The following is a 20,143-nucleotide window of genomic DNA, read 5'->3' on the forward strand; positions in this document are numbered from 1 at the left end:
GAAAATAGAGAAATGATTGAGATGAGGAGTAGGGAAAGAGTTTCAACCATACTCTAAACCTTTTTATAAATCCACAAATAAGTCAAATGTTAAGATCTGATAGGCTGGGTGTTTTATGCACAGATGTCTGATAGACCATCTTCTATTTGTTTGAAATGCTTCATAATGAAGATATGTTTAAACATTTTAGGAGTTGCATTTGCAAAAATGAGAATTTTTTGTGTAACTCAGGAGCACAAAGCTGATAGAAAGAGTTTGTGTTTCTGGAAGAAACTAAACCACTCCAAAGGAAGTGAGAGGGAGAAGTGACCCCTGGGTGAACCAGAGCATGCTTGTGCAAAGACCCTCTTCTAGGGTTTCTTGGCTGGCAGAGAACTTGGCTTTCCTGCTGCCCCAGGGACTGGTGGCTAGACCTCTGTCCATGGTCCTATCCCTGCGCCTCCAAATGGCCCTGGAGGAATTCAGAGGCAAGCTCAAATTTGCTTTGTAAGAAGATGGTTTTAGACAGAATTGAGAAGCTGAGAGAAGAGGAAATGTGGACACAGCTGGTCTTGAGTATTTTTACAGAATTTCCTACTGTCTGTAGCATATGCCACCAGCAGAAAGGGATCTGGCTGGATGACCATTTGTGGTTAAAAAACAGCTTCCCATAGTGAGTGAGCTCCACTTACACAGAGGCCTACCTGGTAAGGCTGAGCTGACATCTCTCTAGCATTTTTTATTTTGAGCCATAAGTTTCCTGTTCCAATGATTTTCACCATTTCTTTCCAACATTCTTGTAAGACCAGGAGATACTTATCTCTGCCTTGTAGAAATAAGGAGTGATTAGCAAGGCCTCTCCAAAGACTCAGAGTCTTTCTATTAACCAATTTTTTTGGTCTTTTTGAGATAGGATCTCCCTGTAGCCCCAGGTGGTCTGGCACTCCCTATGTAGACCAGGCTGGCCTCAATCTCACAGAGATCTGCCTGCTTCTGCCTCCTGAGTGCTGGGACTAAAGGTGTGCGTCACCACACGCAGCTTACTAACAAATATTTTGACCTAAGTCACTAGAGATAAATAAAAGGCAAGAGTAATTCAACTGGGAAAGATATCTTATGGGCACCCTAGAGTAATTTCCCATCTTTTTGAACAGGAACATTTCCTGGGATCCCAGGAGGTGTCTGGCATCGCACAAAGCCATGCGAGCGTGAGAGTGCAGAACAGAATGTTTGGGAACACAGTGTTCCTCAGGGACTTAAAAATTAATGCAGAACCAAAACAGTGTTTAAAAACTATAAGAGCTTGTTGGAATAAATATGAGAAGACAAAGTGAAAGGCTCAGGGGCAACCCACCCCTACATAGACTATGCCGAGCCAATGAACCTGAGGAGATCGCAGGCTTGTGGGGTGGGCAGAATGCAAGATATGTACGCGGCAATGCCAATTTTGTAGATTTAGTTACTTCTTCACACACACAAAAACCAATAGTTGTTTCAGATGAGCCAGTGGAAAAAAAGAAAAAAAAAAGAAAACAACAACCCTCTACACAAACAAATCTCTCAACAACCCACATTTGTTGTGCTCTATAGATGGAGTCCAAACCATCCAGTCTACAGAATAAGTGTTGAGAGGTGAAAAAATGCAAGAGTTAGCAACTTAATGTACAAAACTGGAAGTGTAGCCCTGGGTAAGAGCTCTAATGGAAATAGGTGCAATTGGGTTTGTAGATGTTGACTTTTATCAGCTACCAGAAACTGTGCTAAAAGCTCAATTTGGCCTACTTTAGGTTTCCTGGTAACTTAGTGGGGAATTTTCACTAGGCTGTTTGTTATGTAACAGAGAAGGAAATGCAGCAATACATGGACACTGTTTTATATAGGTAAGAAGGTATGTTAACAGATAAGTTCTTGTCCTGCCAAGGTAACAGGAAGTACTTGGAAATGCAGGGACCTCCCTGGTCTTCGGACCGAGTGAGCTTCCTCTCTCATCTCAGTTTCATTCTAGTACCTGTTTCAACTTCATCCTTGTTAACCTGATGATACTAGGAGAGTCAGTTTTTCAAATATATATTTTTAAAAATTATGCATATGTGTGTGTGCCTGTGTGGGGTTACCCTTGGAGACCAGAGGCATTGTATCCCTTGGGCCTGGAGTTACAGGAGGTTGTGAGCTGCCCCATGTAGGTCCTGTAACCTGAACTTGGATCCTCTGCAAGAGCAGCAGCACATGCTGAGCCATCTCTACAGTCCTAAGAGTCAGTTTTACAGCCACTACAATTTGCTCACTTCAATATTTACATGTTTATTCTAGTAGTATAGTCAAGTGCTATGTGACTATGACTCTGTAGGTCTAGAACTTTTATATTCCCTTGGGGAAGGGAAGGAATGGGACAGTCACTTCCACACAAATATCTAAAGGACACTTTAAACTTGACATGGTCAAAGGAGAATTCTTGGTTCTTTCTCTTAAACTTCTTATATCAAATAACAATGAGAAGCTGAAAAGGAAAGTAACGCTTTTGTTTCTTAACAAACAAGACATTTGGGCTCAGATGTAGCTCTGTGGATAGCACACTTGCTTAGCATGCGCAAAACCCTAGGTTCAATCTCCAGCACTGCATAAAATCAGTCATGGTGGCATATGTATGCAATCCCAGCACTGGGGAAGCAGAGGCAGGAGGATCAGAAGCTCATGCTCATCCTCAATCTTCAACTACATGACAAGTTTCAGGTCAGCCTGGGAGCTATAGAGAGATGGCTCCACGGTTAAAAGCACTGGCTACTCATGCAGAGGACCCAGATTTAGTTCCCAGCACCCACATAACAGCTAACAACTATCTCTAACTCCAGTTCCAGGGTATCTGATGCCCTCTTCTGGCTTCCACAGGCATTGCATGACACAGGTGCACTTACATACATTAAGGCAAAACACTCATACACATAAAATAAAAATAAAAAAAGTTAAAACACTGCCTGGCAATAGATAAAAGATGATTGCTGGTGTTGGTTCAATCACTCTACTATCCAGGACCCAGACTTTTTTTTTCTACTTTGTCATCCTTAACATATTGATCTTTCATCTTTATGTCTTTTGTCTTAAAGGCAGGATGTATGCCATAGTTCCAGCCATTGTGATGGCGTTCAATACAGCCACATCTGTTCCTAAACGGCTCTCACTTAGATCTTGTTAGGTCGAACCAAGTCTCCCTTAGCTGTAAAGGAGAAGGGGAAATTGAGTATCTATCAAAAGGGAATGGGACTATAATGATTGAATCATAACAATCATGATTCATCCACGGGGGCTGGACATAATGTCATTCTAAACAAGTGAGGGCTCTGTTAGCAAGGAGAAAGAAAGGAACAGCTACTGGGGAGGAAATTAGTGTCTGCCACTTATTCCCAGCCCACCTGTCTTCCGAGTGGCTCCATCCAGTACCTAAGCTGACAACAGAGGCAACAGCTTTAATTCCTTTTTAAAAATCTCATATATAAACCATCAGAAAGTCCTATTGACCGTACTTCCCATGCATACTCCATACACTGTATTCCTACTCCCTCTTCACCGCTACTTTCCTAGACCAAGCCACCATTGTTCTATTAAATTACCATAATTGCTCCTTAAAGACCTTTGTATTTCCTCTGCAATGTGTGTTCAAACAGAAAAGCACTTTCTAGCTTTAAAACCTTGTAATGGTTTCCCATCTCTCTCAAATCTAAATTCTTTATACCTGGCCCACCATGCCCAAATGACCTAGACTCTGTCCTCTAGTCCAGCATCACCTTGTGTCAGTTTCCACCTACCATTGAGTTCCAGCCACCTTGGTTCTGTCTCTCTTTCAAATTCAAATTTCTTACCATCCTGGGGGCCTCTGAACCACCTGTTCTCTCATCTAGAATGTTCTTCATGCTCTTCTTTTCCTGAGTAGCTCCTTCCTGTCATTGAAATCATCTTCAGAGAGTTCTTCCCTGGCCGTCCAGTCAAAACCACTTTTACAAAAACACCTTTACTCTTTATTTTTCATCTTACTATCACTGTCTACATTTGCCTTGTGCTGCTTAGTTTTAATGATCAATTTGACATAACCTATAATTACCTGGGAAGTGTTTTAAAGAGTAATTATCTAGATAAGGTTGGCCTGTGGGATACTGTCTTGATTGTTAACTGATGCAGGAAAAGCCAGCCCATTGTGGGTGGCACCATTCCCTAGGCTAGGGATCCTAATAGAACAGAAGAGACAGCTAGCTGAGAGCAAGCAAGCATGCAGTTAAGAGTTTGTTCTTATTTGTGTGTGTGTGTGTGTGTGTGTGTGTGTGTGTGTGTGTGTGTGTGTGTACAGGGCCAAAAGAAGGCATTAGATCCCCTGGAGCTGTAGCTATAGTTACAGGTAGCTGTGAGCCACCCTATATGGGTAGTGGGAACTGAATTGGGGTCTTCTGGAAGATCATCAAGTGCTCTTAACTGTGGAGCTATGTCTCCATCCCCCAAGGATTTTTTTTTTTTTTTTTTTTTTTTGGTCTTGACTACATATATAAAGCAATTAACTGCTTGAGTTCTTATCCCGACTTCCCAAAATTGTGGACTTAGAATTGTAAGCCAAAGAAATCTTTTCCTCCTCTTTACTTTTTGTCAGAGAATTTGTCATGTAATAGCAACAGAAATGAAACTAGAACTTGCTGCTTCATGTAGCTTGTAATAGGAAGTAAGGATTCTTAACTCCCCCACCTTAGAATAGAAGCTCAGGGTGCTTGGGGACTTCATCTGTTGTGTTCACTGCTGTGTTCCTGGCACCTAGATCAAGACACATGGTAAGTTCTCATCAGATGTTTCTGAATGAATGACTGCATGAAGGGAAAGATTTTTAAGTGGAAACTTTGGGCATAAAAATAACATCTGTAATATATTATCAGCATCTTTAGAGTGATCCATTATAGAGAAAAATTGCTTAGTTAAAAAGCACAAAATGTGTTTTGCTTTAAGACATCACAATGAATAATATCATTTGTAACATTAATACTCCCCTCACCCCTTTTCCCCATGTCCTCGGTTCCAAAGCTACATATACCACATGCACACTAAATTGTGTTAATTTTTGATGCAGTTATTAAATGCTTTCTATATCAGTTTAACTTTCTCTTTGTTTGATAACATGATTGCCTTTTCTTGCTATTTTCTGGATGATGGGAGAATTTAAAAGATGTTTGAGAAATGTCCTCCTCCCCTCCATTTTTAGCCAGGATTTCAAGAAGGGGAAAACCTAAATGTTCACGAAAGAAGACAGAAATATGTAGCCTTTGAAATGTTTTGCTTTTTTTTCTTAAGTTTTCATATTTTTATATATGTTCTTTCCAATGGCTAAAGCTTCCTTAACCAAAATATCATTTTTTTTCATTAAATTGTCCTCCAGGCAAAAAAGATAAGATCAATGAAATTATTATACCGTCTTCTTTCATCTCTCTTTCTATGATCCACTCTGTCTTTTCTAGGCCTTCCCACTTCTCTGATGACCCACTGAGGGCCCAGGCTCTGGATCATTAGCCAACTAGACCCAGAGACCCTGTCTGCACTCCAGATCTCTAGTAGACCTGCAAACCATGGTGCACAACAACAAAAAGTTTGGGAAGTTCATGTTCACACCTGGTTATGCTTAGCTAGCATGTTCCAAAATGCTCCTATGTTTAGAAAAAAATGTTCTCAAATATTGCTTATAAAACACACATGCATGTGCTCATGCACACATGCACATGCATGTTATCACATACACAGAATCTTTTATATTTGAACTTCTAGGATTGCCTATAGAATATAAGGAAAGAGTTGGATCTGGAGCTCAGTGGAGGCCCTTGCCTAGCATGTGCAAAGTCCTGGGCTCAATTCCCAGTACTGCAAAAGACAAAAGAAAATAACCATATTCAAAGAATTTTAGTGAATATATTAAAATAGGAACAAACTGTTTGCTGTATTCACCAAAATCTTAGTGCCTGTCCCTTCCTTGCCTGTCAACATAACCTCCCTCCACACAAACTGTCCAGCTCCAATCCTAGATACCACCTCTCAGAAATCCACAGGCTCTTGAAACACTGTGTTTCAAAATAGACTTGGTCTCTGTTTCGATTAGATTATATGCTAAATGAACTGCATGGACTATTTTTTTGTGGTAGGCAGAATTGTAAAGATGGCCGTCCCAGATTCCCACCCACTGGTTATTCAGTGAAGCACTAATCTCAGTACTGCTGAGGACAGATTTTAATCCCAAATGAGTTTTCCTTAAACTATGGAGATTATACAGATGATTCTGGTCTAATCAAACGATTCTTTGAAGAAACAGTTTTCCTCAGCTGGTAAAAGAGGAAGCTGAGGAGATTCCAAATGGAGAAAGATCTGAGGGTGATCTTTGGCCACGAAGATGAAGATGAAAATACGGATGATCCTGTAGGAGCACCTGATAGTACAAGAAGATTCTTCTCCAGGGCATCTAGACAAGAATCCAGATTAACTAATATCTTGCTTTCTACCTTACAGGACCCTAAGCTGAGAACTCGACTCCTATGATGTATGGAATCGCACAAAACCTGGGATGTTCCAATCTCCTGAGTCTGCAGTAACGCATCCACAGCAGTAGAAAAGGAACACATCCCTTTGCCTTCCCATCTCCAAATAACGTAGTAACACCTGTCCATACCTAAAAAACACTCCCAACTAACATTAATAACATTTAATGAACATGTAGGTTCAACTGAAAAGAAATATACTAAGTTATTGTTGACGTTGTGATAGTCATATTAATTACAATATTCGCTGAGGTTCAAGAGAGGATAATTAGAGTCTTCAATCCTAGTTATATTTGCTTTGTCAGATTCTTTGCAGTTACAGGGCAGAGCTAACTTTAGAAGCCACATCATATGGGTCGAGAGCCATAGAACTGTTGCTTCAGGGAGGACGTGATTTAACCTGCAGCTTTTTCAATTCACAAAACAATCTGCCATATTTATTGATGCTCTACCAGATCCTGCAACTACTTGTCAAATTTAGCAACTTTTTTTTTTCTTTTTAAGCTTTATTTTCTTTTCTGAAAAATTTGATCTTCTCCTTGGAAGAATCCGTTGAAAGCACGCAAGCTATTTCTGATTTTGGGAAAAATCATGAGCGAAAAGGCAAAGGGGTCATACATGTTTTAATAAAACTGATCATTGACATAAAAGAAAGGCTCAGGTCAAGAATGTTCTGATTACATGCTCTTCCTTCAGTAAATGGAGAAGGGAACGGTGCCCAACCTGCCAGCCCGGATCTCTTCTCTTGAGAGTGAGAGGTAACCATGGACACTGATGAGTGCGATTCAAGAGCAGATGCAGTTTAAACAACACGATTAGGAAGGAGGAAAAGGGGTAGCAGTTAAAGAAGCAAGAGGTCTTATACAGAATGAGAATGTTCCAATTTGGAGTTCGACTTTCCACACAGGATGAAGAGAGGGCAGCAGAGCTGGGGGGTGGGGGATGAAAACAATATGGCCCTAGGCAAGTGGCGCAAATTCTCTGAGCCTCTTTTACTCAGGTCAAACAGTGGTAATTTTTCAGTGTTCTTAGTTTGAAGCCTGGGACACGGAACACTCTATTAATGATGGCTGCATTAGGAACAGGCAATCTCCTCCCCTGCATTTCTCCCAGAGTTCCCCATTGACATCTCCATTCCGACAGATACAACCCTGTTAGCTGGATCCAAGCATCATGTTCAGAGCTAAAGACAAGAAGCCAGTGTCTGGACTCCAGTAAGAAACATGGGGTATCTATTAGACATACAGAAAAGAAGGAAGGACCTACAGGCAATCATCCACAAATAAAAATTTCATTCTAAAACAATCCAATTTTCTGGCCCAATCAGTTAACAATGACTTGGCCATTGAAGATGATATTTTTCCAACATGGTCTACTCTCTTGGCTTTTCCTAGGTCATTAATTATGACCATGTTTTCCCAAATGTGGAAATTCCCCTTGCGCAGATGCAGCCACTGCTGGCCAACCCTCCTTTCCTGAGAAGCCTCCACAGCACAAAAATATTTTTGTTTTCTCCAACTGCCCACAGGGAAAATTTCCTCACTATTCCCCCCTCCTCTCTTAAAGCCCTCTGGCAATTTCCAATAATCCAAGAAAGCCAGTGTTACTTAGATCACTGGAGAGCTTTGAGATATCCTACAGCTAACAAGACAAAAAATAATCTGAACTTCAAATTTCACATTATTAAACCAATTCTACAAGTTTCTTTTAATCAACGAAGGCAATGTGACTGAAATCAAAATGCCTCCCACTCCTGCCTAAGAATATGTTTCTAGGACTTGAGTGCTTCCATTATAAACAGCGGTGGCCAGAGTGATTGATGTCACCTCTAGATAAAGTAGCATTATGCAAAACAGGCTTCAAACATGGGTGAGCCTTATATAAATGTAGGTACTAAAGCGTGTCTACAATATAGATGGATTATTCAAATGGTAAAAATGCTAGAAAAGAGGCCGGGGGAAGATATCTCACTTGATAAAGTGCCTGCCTTGTAGGCAGGAGGACCTGAGTTTGAGCCAAAGGACCCAAATTTTTAAAAGACTGGAAAAGCTGGGTGTGGCTGCACATTCTTGTAATTCTACTGATGGAAGTGGAGACATTGTGGATCCCTGGGGCTCACTGGTAAGCCAACATAGTCTACTTGGTGAGTTCCAAGCTAGTAAAAGACCCTGTCTCAAAACTGAATGAATGAATGAATGAATGAATAAATAAATAAATAAATAAATAGGTGGACAGAGCCTGATACTGTCCTCTGGCCTCTACATGCACATGCACAGAGCACAGGCACACACCAGCATGTACACGTGTACCCACGCACACACAAGCATACACACAAGATGTTAGATGATTCATCAAGGTTACCTTATTCATGTTCTGGGCTTGTGGCGCAGGGCTGACGACAGTAGAGGAACCCTGGAGATATTTTGTTCTTTTCAGAACATTCATCAAGAAGCATTTCTGTGCCAGAAACTAAATTTAGTTGGTAGAGAAAGGGTGATAGAGTGATGAATCAGACTGGGTCTGTGCCCTCCAAGTCTTCATAACCTAGTAAAGAAGGCATGATGTACATCCTGGTTCTCAGGCTTTCAGTGGGGGCAATCCTCTCCCTCCCTTGGAGACTTCTGGCCATGTCTAGAGACATTTTTGATTATCAGACCTGGAAGTAGAGGTGCCAATGGAAAGAGGCAAGGACATCCAATAATGCAAGTACAGGCCCTGAACAACAGAGAATTATCCAGTCCCAAAGTCAGTAGTGCTGAATCTGACAAACCCTGCACTATCTGTATTAGTCAAAATAGAGGACTTATTATTGACTGACTGCTTAATGAATTGATTGGTTTGGTGTTGGTCCACATGGTAAATGACTTTCACCCTAAGACCCCAGTCACTTTGAATTTGTGCCTGTAACCCATTATAACTGTTAAATGTCTTTTGAATACCTAAGTACATTTAGACAGGTCCAGAATGAAACATGAGTTAAAGTGTTGCTAGGCAAAATTAATGATAATTTATGGTGAATTGTTAAGAGGATGAAATTTGGGATGGGGTGGAGCTTAGTGATACAGCACTCACCTAGGATGCATAAGGCCTTAGGTTTGGTCCCTAGCATGGGAGGTGGGGAGGTTGGAGAGACAAAAATTTTCTAGCATCATGTCACAGCACTACCTGCTCAGTGAAACAAACTGGCCATATCCATAAAACTTAGCAACATTTGTCTCAGTTTTAAAGAAGAGTCTTATTAAAACAGTCTTGTTAGTAGCCACTTCTTGGAAATATTTCACTGTAGACTGGGATTGCAGACCATACCATAAAAGTACATAAAGGTATTTTTATACTATAGCATTCAGAATGTTCAATAACTCAGATTAGTCTTTTTCCTAATGTGCTGAAGTAGTGATTGTGGATAAAGTTTGAAATTTCAAACACTGAAAAATTGAGAGACTGGGTTGCCATCTTCCCATGCCAGGACTAGGCTGCGACTGCACTGCTGAAGAGCTCTGGGCTCACCTGACAAGTGCACCTCTCACTACTTATCAAAGAAGCTTCTTTCTGCAACAGACGGAGACTATTACAGAGTTCCACAACAGGTCAAACACAGAGAATAAGAGTCTGAAAGGTGCCCAGCCCAAGTGACACATTTACAATGCAACCTCTACACCTGAGGCTCAGGGAACATTGTGGAAAAGGGGGAGGAAAGAATGTAAGAGCCAGAGGGACAAGACACCTGCTGCTACTTAACACATTCTAGACATGATAGGGAAGCTGCACCAATGACATCTTCACAGTGTGGTGGTCTAACAAGATCTGCATATAATGACAAAACCAGTTGATGGGGGAAATTTCATGGGGTCCCACCTCAAGATGAAGAGCTGCAGGCAATCAATGGATGCTGAGGAAGGGAGAATCGATTTTCTCCAAGGACTAGTGCCCTGAGAGGTTATCTAATTCCAAGTAGGAAGCCCTAAACACAGGCACACGAGTATCAATAAGTGGATTCAGCATGATATATATGTAACAATAATAATCAAAGAGGAAGACAAGAAAATTGAGAGGGAGTGGGGCAACATGGGGGGAGTTGGAGGAGGACTGGGAGGGATGAAAATAATGCAAAGATAATACTCATGTATGATACTCACCAAAATTTAAAAAATTGAGATAGTCACTTGATAAACTTAGGGGAAAGAGGAAGTGGTACTTTGAAGTGGGGCCTTAACTCTTTTATATAATGTGGCTCCTGCACTTTATATACAATAACAGAAAAAATCAATAACCGTTGCTTAATATATTAGTTGGTTTGCATTGCTGTAACCAGAATCTGACAGAAACAAGAGGGAAGCATTCCTTCCCCTTTCCATCTCTTTCCTTTCCTTCCTTTCCCTCCCCTCTTTTTTCTTCCTCTCTTCCTTTTTCCTTTCACTTTTAAATTAAGTTAAATTGTTCAGGGTTTTAAAAGAGATTTAATTACTTTTATTTTATGTGTATGAGTGTTTTGTCTACATGTATGTGTGTAAGTGCACCAAACTGGAGCAGTTTCTGTGGAGGCCAGAAGAGGGTGTTGAATCCCTTGGAATGGAGCTGCAGGTGTTTGTTGGCTGCCATATGCATGCTGGGAACTGAACCCAGGTCCTCTGTAAAAGCAATCAGTGCTCTTAACCACTGAGCCATCTCTCTACTCACTATTTTGGACTTTTTGAGACAAGGTATCACAATGTAGCCTAGTTTTGTCTGGAACTATGTAGTCCAGGCTAGCCTGAAACTTATGGCAATCTTCCTGCCTCAACCTCCCAAGTGCTGGATTCCAGGCTTGTGCCACCATGCCTGGCATAGGAAATTTCTTTTAGCTCACAGTTTTGAAGGGTTTTAGCCCATTATGAAGGGGGAGACATAGTGGAACAGCTTAGTTCATGGCAGTGGGAGTGTGTAGAAGAAACTGTTTATATCATGGTGGACCAGGAAGCAAAGAATATGCTAAAATCAGGGGTTGAGCTATAACTTTCAAAGCCCCACCCCTAGTGGTCTACCTCCAGAAGCTAGGCCTTACCTCCTAAAGGCTCTACAAATAGCTAAGGCATTCAAAACACGAGCCTGTGGGGGACATTTCAGATTCAAGCTAAAACATAATATCAATAATAAGAGAATAGTTAAGCATGACTTTTAGTTTTGGATTAATTAAAAATGAAAATTATACTATTAATATTAGAACTTGTCAGTGAAAAAACATGAATTAATTTATGAATATTATTTAACACATCTTTTTCAGGAAAAACAGTGAAGTAGTCTAATGTTCTAGTGTCATTGAAATAAACAGAGTCATTATTATAAGGAAATATGTAATTTTGATGAAGCAATTACCTTCAATTGAGATATGTGGGTTACCCAGGAAATACTGGCTTTCTTCTTCCACCCAACTGACCTGTGTTTTCTCAATCTAAGTTGGTGAGTAAGTCAGGAAATGACATGTAATATTGTATTAGCTCTAATCAAATATAAGCAGGGTGGGAGATTACCATTCAAATTTTAAACAGAAATAGCTGGAATAACCTGTCATTTGGATCAGTAGCAACGTTCTCTGAACTTAATACACATCATGGAGACCATAATGTTCCTGGTTTTTGCAACATAAAGGAGCGAAACTTTGAAATTTTTTAGCCCTTTTTTTTTATGCAATGTGAATTTAGTAAAGTGTGCTTAGGAGCAAAGGAGGAGGTTATTCACTTCCCTTCTCATAAAGAAATAATTAAATACATGAAAATTACTCCTCAGCTATACAACAAAAACAATTTTATGAAGGAGAGAACCCTTAATGAATAATTGGGACTTAAAATAATATATTTTTAATATCAAAAATTAGAAAATTGAAAGAATAAAAATTGGGCTGGGGTATAGTTCATTGGGTTCATTGGTAAAGTACTTGCCTAATGTAAACAAGGCCCTGGGTTTCATCAGCACTGAAAAAAGTAAGAATAAATTAAAAAATATTTAGTATACTCCGAAAAGGTGCTGTAACTGGGGCAGAGGAGATAGTTCACTTGGAGCACAAGCATGAGGACCTGAATTTAGATCCTGTCCTGGTTAGTCTTAACTGTCAACTTGATACAGCTTAGAGTCTTCTGGGAGTCAACTGAGGAACTACCCAGATCAGACTGGCCTGTGGCCATGTCTGTGGGGGATTGTTTTCATTGATGTGGGAAGCCCCATCCCATTGTGGACAGCATCATCCTTAGCAGGAGAGCCTGCCTTGTCTGGCTGATCGTGAGCCAGAGAGTGAGTGCCCTGACTTCCCTCAATGATGGACCATGACCTGGAAAAATAAGTCAAATAAACTCTTTCCTCCCCAAGTTGCTTTTTGGTCACAATGTTTTATCATAGCAACAGAATGAAACTAGAACAGTTCCCCAGCACCCACATAACAAGCTGGACATGGCAGTGTGTGCCTGTAATCCCAGTACTGTGGAGGCAAAGAGGGAGGATTCTTGAGGCTTACTGACCTGATGGTCTAGACAAGTTAGTGACCTCCAGGTTCTGTGAAAGGGCCTGTCTCAAAAAATAAGGTGAAGAATAAACGAGGAAGACATGCAATGAAAACTTCTTGTTGCCACATGCATATGCACTCACATACATGTGCACCCATACATGTGTATGCACACACATACATATACACATATGTTGTAACTAGTAAAAATGGTCCATCACTGTTGCCTATCTTTACTTACAATAAAAAGTCTCTTTTCCTTTTTGCAGGGAAGTAGGTTTAGTTAAGCAAGAATAATATTCTTGGGTAAATACTGAAATGGAGAGTGTGTATTGCCTTAGTAACAGGCATGAATTTTTTTCAGAACAGAGGGCAGAATCTCCTGTTCCAGGAATCATGTGTTCGCCATAATCTTGGCACCATACCGGTCTGACCTCCTGCCACAGCCTGGCTGGCCCACTGCTCCTCCTCAGCAAAGACCAAGAGCAGGGTATTTAGCGTCTGCCTCTCCATCTCTCCATCCCTTCTCCATGGAAAGCCTGTCATGTGAATGAAACATATTGCCAAGATATAGAAGTATGAACCAGCATCAAGCTCTATTCCAAGAACCATTAAGGAGGTAGAGTTTGGTTCCCAACACTCACATAGGATGACTCACAACCACCTGTAACTCCAGCTTCAGAGGATCTGATGGCCTTTCTGCCTCCATGGGCACATTTGCATATATGACATACATACACAGACACACATAATTTAAAACAAAAAATTTTTTAAATAACACTGGGAATGTCAGCATTAGATGAGAAATAAGTGAAAAAACTTTCAAATACTTTAAGTGCTAGGCAAAAGTTTAGGTTTTCCTGTATTCCTATTCCAGGGATGATGTCTGAATATTTAATAACTGGTATAGCATTAGGAACTGTCCAGTCCAAAGAGATGTCCAAGTAACCATAACAGTCTAAATAAATCAAACAGTCCAATTAACATGCACACACTAGATGGCAAGCCTGGTTATTAACATGGCCAAAAGCCTTCATTTAAAGCTGAAAAACATTAGGAAAATATACCTCATCATAGTGTGTTTAGATACAGCTGAACTGAGGATTAGAGTGTGCATGTACAGAAAAATTAAAATACTGATGATTTTCATTGAATTCAGTTATAATTTCTTAACAACTGAGAATTCTAATTAACTACCTTCTCATAGTTTACTGATGATAGTTTTTAAAGTCAGGTTTTGAAGTTATTTATTGCACTATCAATAAGGTTGTGTATAATTCCCCAATGTATGTGACTTTAAAAATTTTTAAACTATCCTGGTGCTCAGGGGGCTGAAATAGGAGAATCTCAAGTTCAAGGACAGCCTGGCTACTTAGTGAATTCTAGGCCAGCCTTGGCTACATAGCAAGATCATGTGTAAAAAAACAAAAACAAAACAGAAAAACAAACAAATAAGGGCTGGTAAGATGTAAGGTGGCTGGGTGCGGGGGGTGGTGTCGGTGCTTGCTACCCAAGCCTGACAACCTGAGTTTGATCTCCAGAATCCAAATGGTGGAAAGAGAGGACAGATTCCCAAAAAAAGCTGTTCTGTGACCTCCACAATAGCTCTGTGGCATGTATGCACCTGCATATGCGCGTGCACACACACACACACACGCACACACACACACGCACACTAAGAAAGCTTCTCTTTCCAAATCTGACATGATGTTCCCCTAGCATTTATGATGGCTATTTTTAGGTGATGGATGTAGTATGGTTTCTTATTTTCTTTGTACTCTTTTGTGCACAAATTTCTTTACAATTCATTAAAATAATAATCATCTAAAATCCTCTCTATTCTCCTTACTTAGCCAAAATTATAGTTCAGTCTTTTATCCTTCTTCGAGCTAACAGATCTCCCAAATTTGCTTCTCAAAAACTCAACCCCACTTTCACCATTATGACTCTTTGTAAAAGAATCTCCTGGGGCTGGAGAGATGGCTCAGCAGTTAACAGCACTGGCTGCTCTTGCAGAGGACCTAGGTTTGGTTCCCAGTACTCACATGACAGCTAATGACTGCCTATAACTCCAGTTCCAGGGGATCCAACACCCTCTTCTGGTCTCCCCAGACATTGCGTGACACTGGTACGCTTATATACATACAGGCAAAACACTCATACACATAAACTAAAAAAATTTTTAAATTTAAAAAGACTCTCCTATGTGGTCAAAGTGAAAGACAGGCTATCTGGCAGTTTTCACAGGGCACTGGACATTTGAGGAGTCTTTCTTTTACTATCCTTATTCTTTGTGTTGTCATAGCTAGTGGTTTCAGAGTACTGATGGATTTCCCACATTCTTCTCAAAGGAACATCCAAATATATACCATTTAAGTTACTTGGAGACACACTGCTCAACTTATGTAGTATTTGTAAATATTGGAGTATCATTTGCAGCCGGGTCCCTGGATGAAATAATCTCAGAAATTTTGTTTTATTGCACAGTTGTCAGAAAGACAAAAGGATGAAGTAGGTAGAGATCTGGACAATACTCTGATACACAAGCTTGCAAGTAAACTTAGCAATTGTCCTCTGCTAGGTTTTGCCTTCATGGACAACCTGGACCAATAAAATCTAAGTGTCTTCAGCCAAATGATTTAGCTTCACTGAATACCCCTGGACTCTAAAGAATTCTCCTTCCTTGAGACTGAGTCCTGTGTTAGTAGCACAAATTTGAAACTAGCAGATTGTTTCCTTTTTAAGGTAGCAGGATTGGGAAGAACCTCCTCCTCCTCCTCCTCCTCCTCCTCCTCCTCCTCCCCCTCTCCCTCCCCTCCCCCTCCTCCTCCTCCTTTTCCTCCTTCACTGAACTTACAATGCTCTCTATGTATGCTCTATTGGTCCATCTACCAAAAGGGGGTGGGGAGAGTAGGACAGAATTTCATCATGGGAAAAAAATCTCAAAGTCAGGCTGTATGACTGCCAGGTATGTTCTGGAAGAGAAGACACATCCATGGATAGGAAACATGAGTTGATTCCTCATGTTCATCTTCAGATTCTGTGCTCTGAAGTTTGCCTGCTCTTTTTGTGGTGTGGATATACCACATTGGAAGGGTAAGAGTCTCTTCTGGTCAACATCTTCCTTTTGTATAGAAGCTGAGGTTTCTATGAGTGTGCCAGCTCTGAGAATTTTAAACAAAGAGGTGGGTGGGAAAATATCCTAGGCAACACGGAGCTGTCCAGCAGTCAAGGAGCTGCATCAATGAAGTCCCAGCTAATGAGACTTAGTGTAGAAGTTTGAAACAAGGATTCAGCTAGGCCATTCTTTACCAGGGAGAAGAGTGTGTGTGCCTGCATGTATACAAGTTTCCTCTCTGAGATTTCAGACATTCACATCAGCCACAGTTTTAAAATATGATATAGAAAGTTCTAGAAATGAACAATTCATAGGTTTTTTAATTGCATGCCGTTCTCAGAAGCATGATGAAATTTCACACCATGTCCTGCCATACCTCTTGAGATGTAAATCATCCCTTTACCTAGCGTATCCATACTGTATATGTTATCTGCACATGAGCTACTTTGTAGCTGTATTGTCATATTAGATTGTAGTGATTTTGTTCAAGTAACCCTTATTTGATGTAATAATGGCCCCAAGACACAAGAGTAGTGGTGTCAACGACAATAAAGAAACTGTAAAAGGCTTTAAGTGAAAAGGTGAACACACTAAGGGAAAAAAAGTGTATGTTGAGGTTTCTGAGACCTACAGTAAAAATAAACCTTTTATCCATAAAATGGCAGAAAAGAAAAGAAATTTGTGCTAGTTTTTCTACCTCATCCCAAACTGCAGAAGCTATGGATAGTGCCTGTGATAAATGCTTAGTTATGACAGAAAAGGAGTTGAATTATGGGGCTTGATGCTATCTATGGTTTCAGGCATCCACTGACTATTAGAGCATATCTTGTGTATAAAGGGGGTAGGGGTGGGACTACTATACTATGTACCCTGTGAATTCACCTAACCCATCCCAAGGGGGGTGATGGAGAAATAGAAAAAGCAAAAACGAGGAGAAGATGTAGAAGAAAGAAGGTAAAACAGAACCGTACGAGCAGTGTTTCAGCTTGTTCATATCAAGCTACTTCACACACACACACACACACACACACACACACGATCTGTAAACAAGCCCTATAAGCATGTGGTGGCTTCAGTATTTACATCTATAATCAGTAATAGTCATTTTTAACGTATGATTTTGAAAAAAAACAGTAACCAGTATTAGCTTAGAAAGGCTTGCTAGAGTATACAACTAAAGAAGTTAAAAATAAAAGGCATTTGTCCTATAAAAGTGAAAGAATTTTTGGTCCAAACTAGAAGTCATTGCCTAAAATGATTTACTTTTTCGGTCCTAGGGATCAGAGCTTTGGTACTGAGCTCTACCAATGAGCTACCTCTCTAGCCTGCCTACATGTCTACATATTTGAGTAGTTTTCTTCAATATACTTCCCTTCCTTTTGGATCTAGTGTGACAATAAGTTGTCAACAGGGTGCCAGATCCAGCACTAGGGTTATAGGCAATTGTTACCTTTCTTTCATAAGTAGAGACCTAAGAAATCATAAAGGAAATATGATGCAGCAAAACAGCTTTATTTTTGTCAGCTACCATTGAAGGTTCCCCACTTTGGACAGCTGTAGTCAGTCACATGCTTCACAGAACAAAGAACTCCACAAAGGAAGAAGTTAACTCTAGCTTTGAAAATCCTTTTATCCTCTATGATTTTGATGCCTTTAAATTTGTCACCTGAATGTGATATTAACATAAGCGTCTGCATTTTCAGCTAACGAATGCACCTGCTTCTAAGACTTTATTTTAGCAGCTTTAATGAGCTCTTCAAAAGAGTTTGCTTGGACTCAATGCACTGCTAGAGAAACAGCAGCTGTAAGCAACTAACACTAAATTCAGTATTCGAATCAAGCTCTGTGAAGTTGTTAAACTTGAGGAGAACCTACCCATCTGTCTGTGAGGAGCGAAAGGAAGCTGGGCTGTAGCTGTGACAACTGGGGAAAGCACTAGCAAAAGTGGGCCTGGCCAAAGAAGCCTCATCTTGCTTGGCTGTGACATATGGATTCTCTGAAGTCCCAATTTTCTCATCTATATAATGGTATCGCCTATGAGCTGTTGTAATGGTTACATCCCTTACCTGTTACAAGCACTGAATAATGTTAGATTTTCTTTCTCTCTCTTTCCTCTCTCTCATTTTCTCTTTCTTTCTCTCTTTCTCTCGAGATAGGGTTTCCCTGTAGCCTCAGCTGGCCTGGAACTCCCTATATAGACAAGGCTGGCCTCCATCTCACAGAGACCCACCTGCCTTTTGCCAGGTGCTGGGCTTAAAGGCGTGTGCTACCATGCCTGGCCTAATGACAGATTTTCTTACTAGTATAATGTTTATTCTTAAGAAGAGAAGTGATTTAACAAAGGTCCACATACGGTCAGAATCCACTTATGTGAAATATCCAGACTAGGTAAATCCACAGAGACAGAAAGCAAATTGGTGGTAGCCAGGTTCCGGAAGGAGGGAGTGAGAACCGGGAAGTAACTGCTTAATGGATGTGGGGTTTCCCTTTGGGGGTGATAAAAATGTTTTGGAACTAGATACAAATGGTGGTTATACAATGTCATGAAGACACTAAAGGCCTCTGAATTGTTCGCTTTAAAATGGTTAATTTTGTTATGTGAATTCCACCTTAATCATAAAACAAAAGTACTCCTTTAAAAATGTGACTTTAGATGGATCAAATTCCTTGATTAACTATAGGTTCTAAGATGGTTCTTAGGTGAATAATAGCCCATCAAGACCCATACTAAGAAGCATGAATCTGATCTCTACTGAAGTCATCAGGATGCTGAATCATACCTTGATCTTCAGTGAAAATTCTAAACAGAAAGATATTAACCAATCTGTAGAAGTTCAAATTCCTAAGCAATCCAAGAAAGCCACTGAGAATTTTAAAGTATGTAGATGTTAGCACAGTGGGGTTCCCACTGCGCTAACTTAAGTAAATACCTTTGTTTTTACTGTTTAATTGAATTTCTGTAAATTGCCTACGATTTATTTTGATTGTATTTGGAGTCCTCTCCCTCTCCTATATGCAGCCCCTTAGTACCCCATCCACCCAAATATGTGTGTGTGTGTGTGTGTGTGTGCGCGTGTGTGCGTGTGTGCGTGTGTGCGTGTGTGTGTGTGTGTGTGTGTGTATGTGTGTGTGTGTGTGTGTGTGTGTGTGTATGTGCGTGTGTGCGTGTGCCTATTGTGCACCCAATGCCTTTCAGCATCAGTTCATCCACTGAAGCCTGGTCAACCTACCAAGAGTCTCACCCTTAAAGGAGGCTGACTCTCTCCCCTCTCAGCAGCCATCAGTTGCCAATACTTTCTCAGATAGGGTTGGCATTTCTTACCCATTTCCCCACATCTATGCTGGGATTTTGTCTGGCTTGAGCTTACATGGGACTTGTGCATGCTGTTACCATTGCTGTGAGTTCATATGAGTAACTTGACCAGCTGTCTGGAAAACTCTTTCCTGTGGTCATCCACCCGCTTCTGGCTCTTATAATCTTTCCACCCCCTCTTCCTCAATGACCCCTGACCCTTGGCAAGCAGAAGTTTGATGTAGGTGTCTTATTCAGAGATAAGTAATCTGCAGCCTCTTGTTCTCTGCATGTTGGCCAACTTGTTTACTTTTAATATACATTTAATACTTTATGTGCTCAAAGTTATCTGGTGATTGCTATACTTTGACTTTCAGTCACATTTGCATGATTTGTAATCTTCCTCCATTCCATATGTTCTTCTGTGTTCTTTCACTTGAAAGGTAAGGAGTAATAACCCATCCAAAACTCAGTTGAATGGAAAATGAAAAATGGGACAAGTGTTGCTCTAAAAATGCACGGAGCAGACACATTACAGATAAGGAGGTGGAAACATCCTACAGTAAGGATATCACCGATTTTAATCTCTCTCTCTCTCTCTCTCCCCCACCTCCTCCTTCCCTCCTTCCCTCTTTCTCAGGTACTTCAAAGGAGTGGTAGCTGTTAAGAAAATCTCCAATTCCCTTTTTATTCCTATTTCAACAACAGTGGAGCATATTCTGGCTGTCTGGCAG

At 40.5% G+C, this 20,143-nt stretch overlaps 1 protein-coding gene across 11 annotated transcripts in view; it reads right to left on the minus strand.

The window, feature by feature from the left end:
- Mkln1 (muskelin 1) overlaps positions 1 to 20,143 on the minus strand; it is a 377,131-nt gene that overhangs the window by 278,253 nt on the left and 78,735 nt on the right. The window lies entirely within an intron of this gene.

Source organism: Nannospalax galili, unplaced genomic scaffold (assembly GCF_000622305.1).
Source record: "Nannospalax galili isolate Female #2095 unplaced genomic scaffold, S.galili_v1.0 scaffold1065, whole genome shotgun sequence".
Lineage (NCBI taxonomy): Eukaryota > Metazoa > Chordata > Mammalia > Rodentia > Spalacidae > Nannospalax > Nannospalax galili.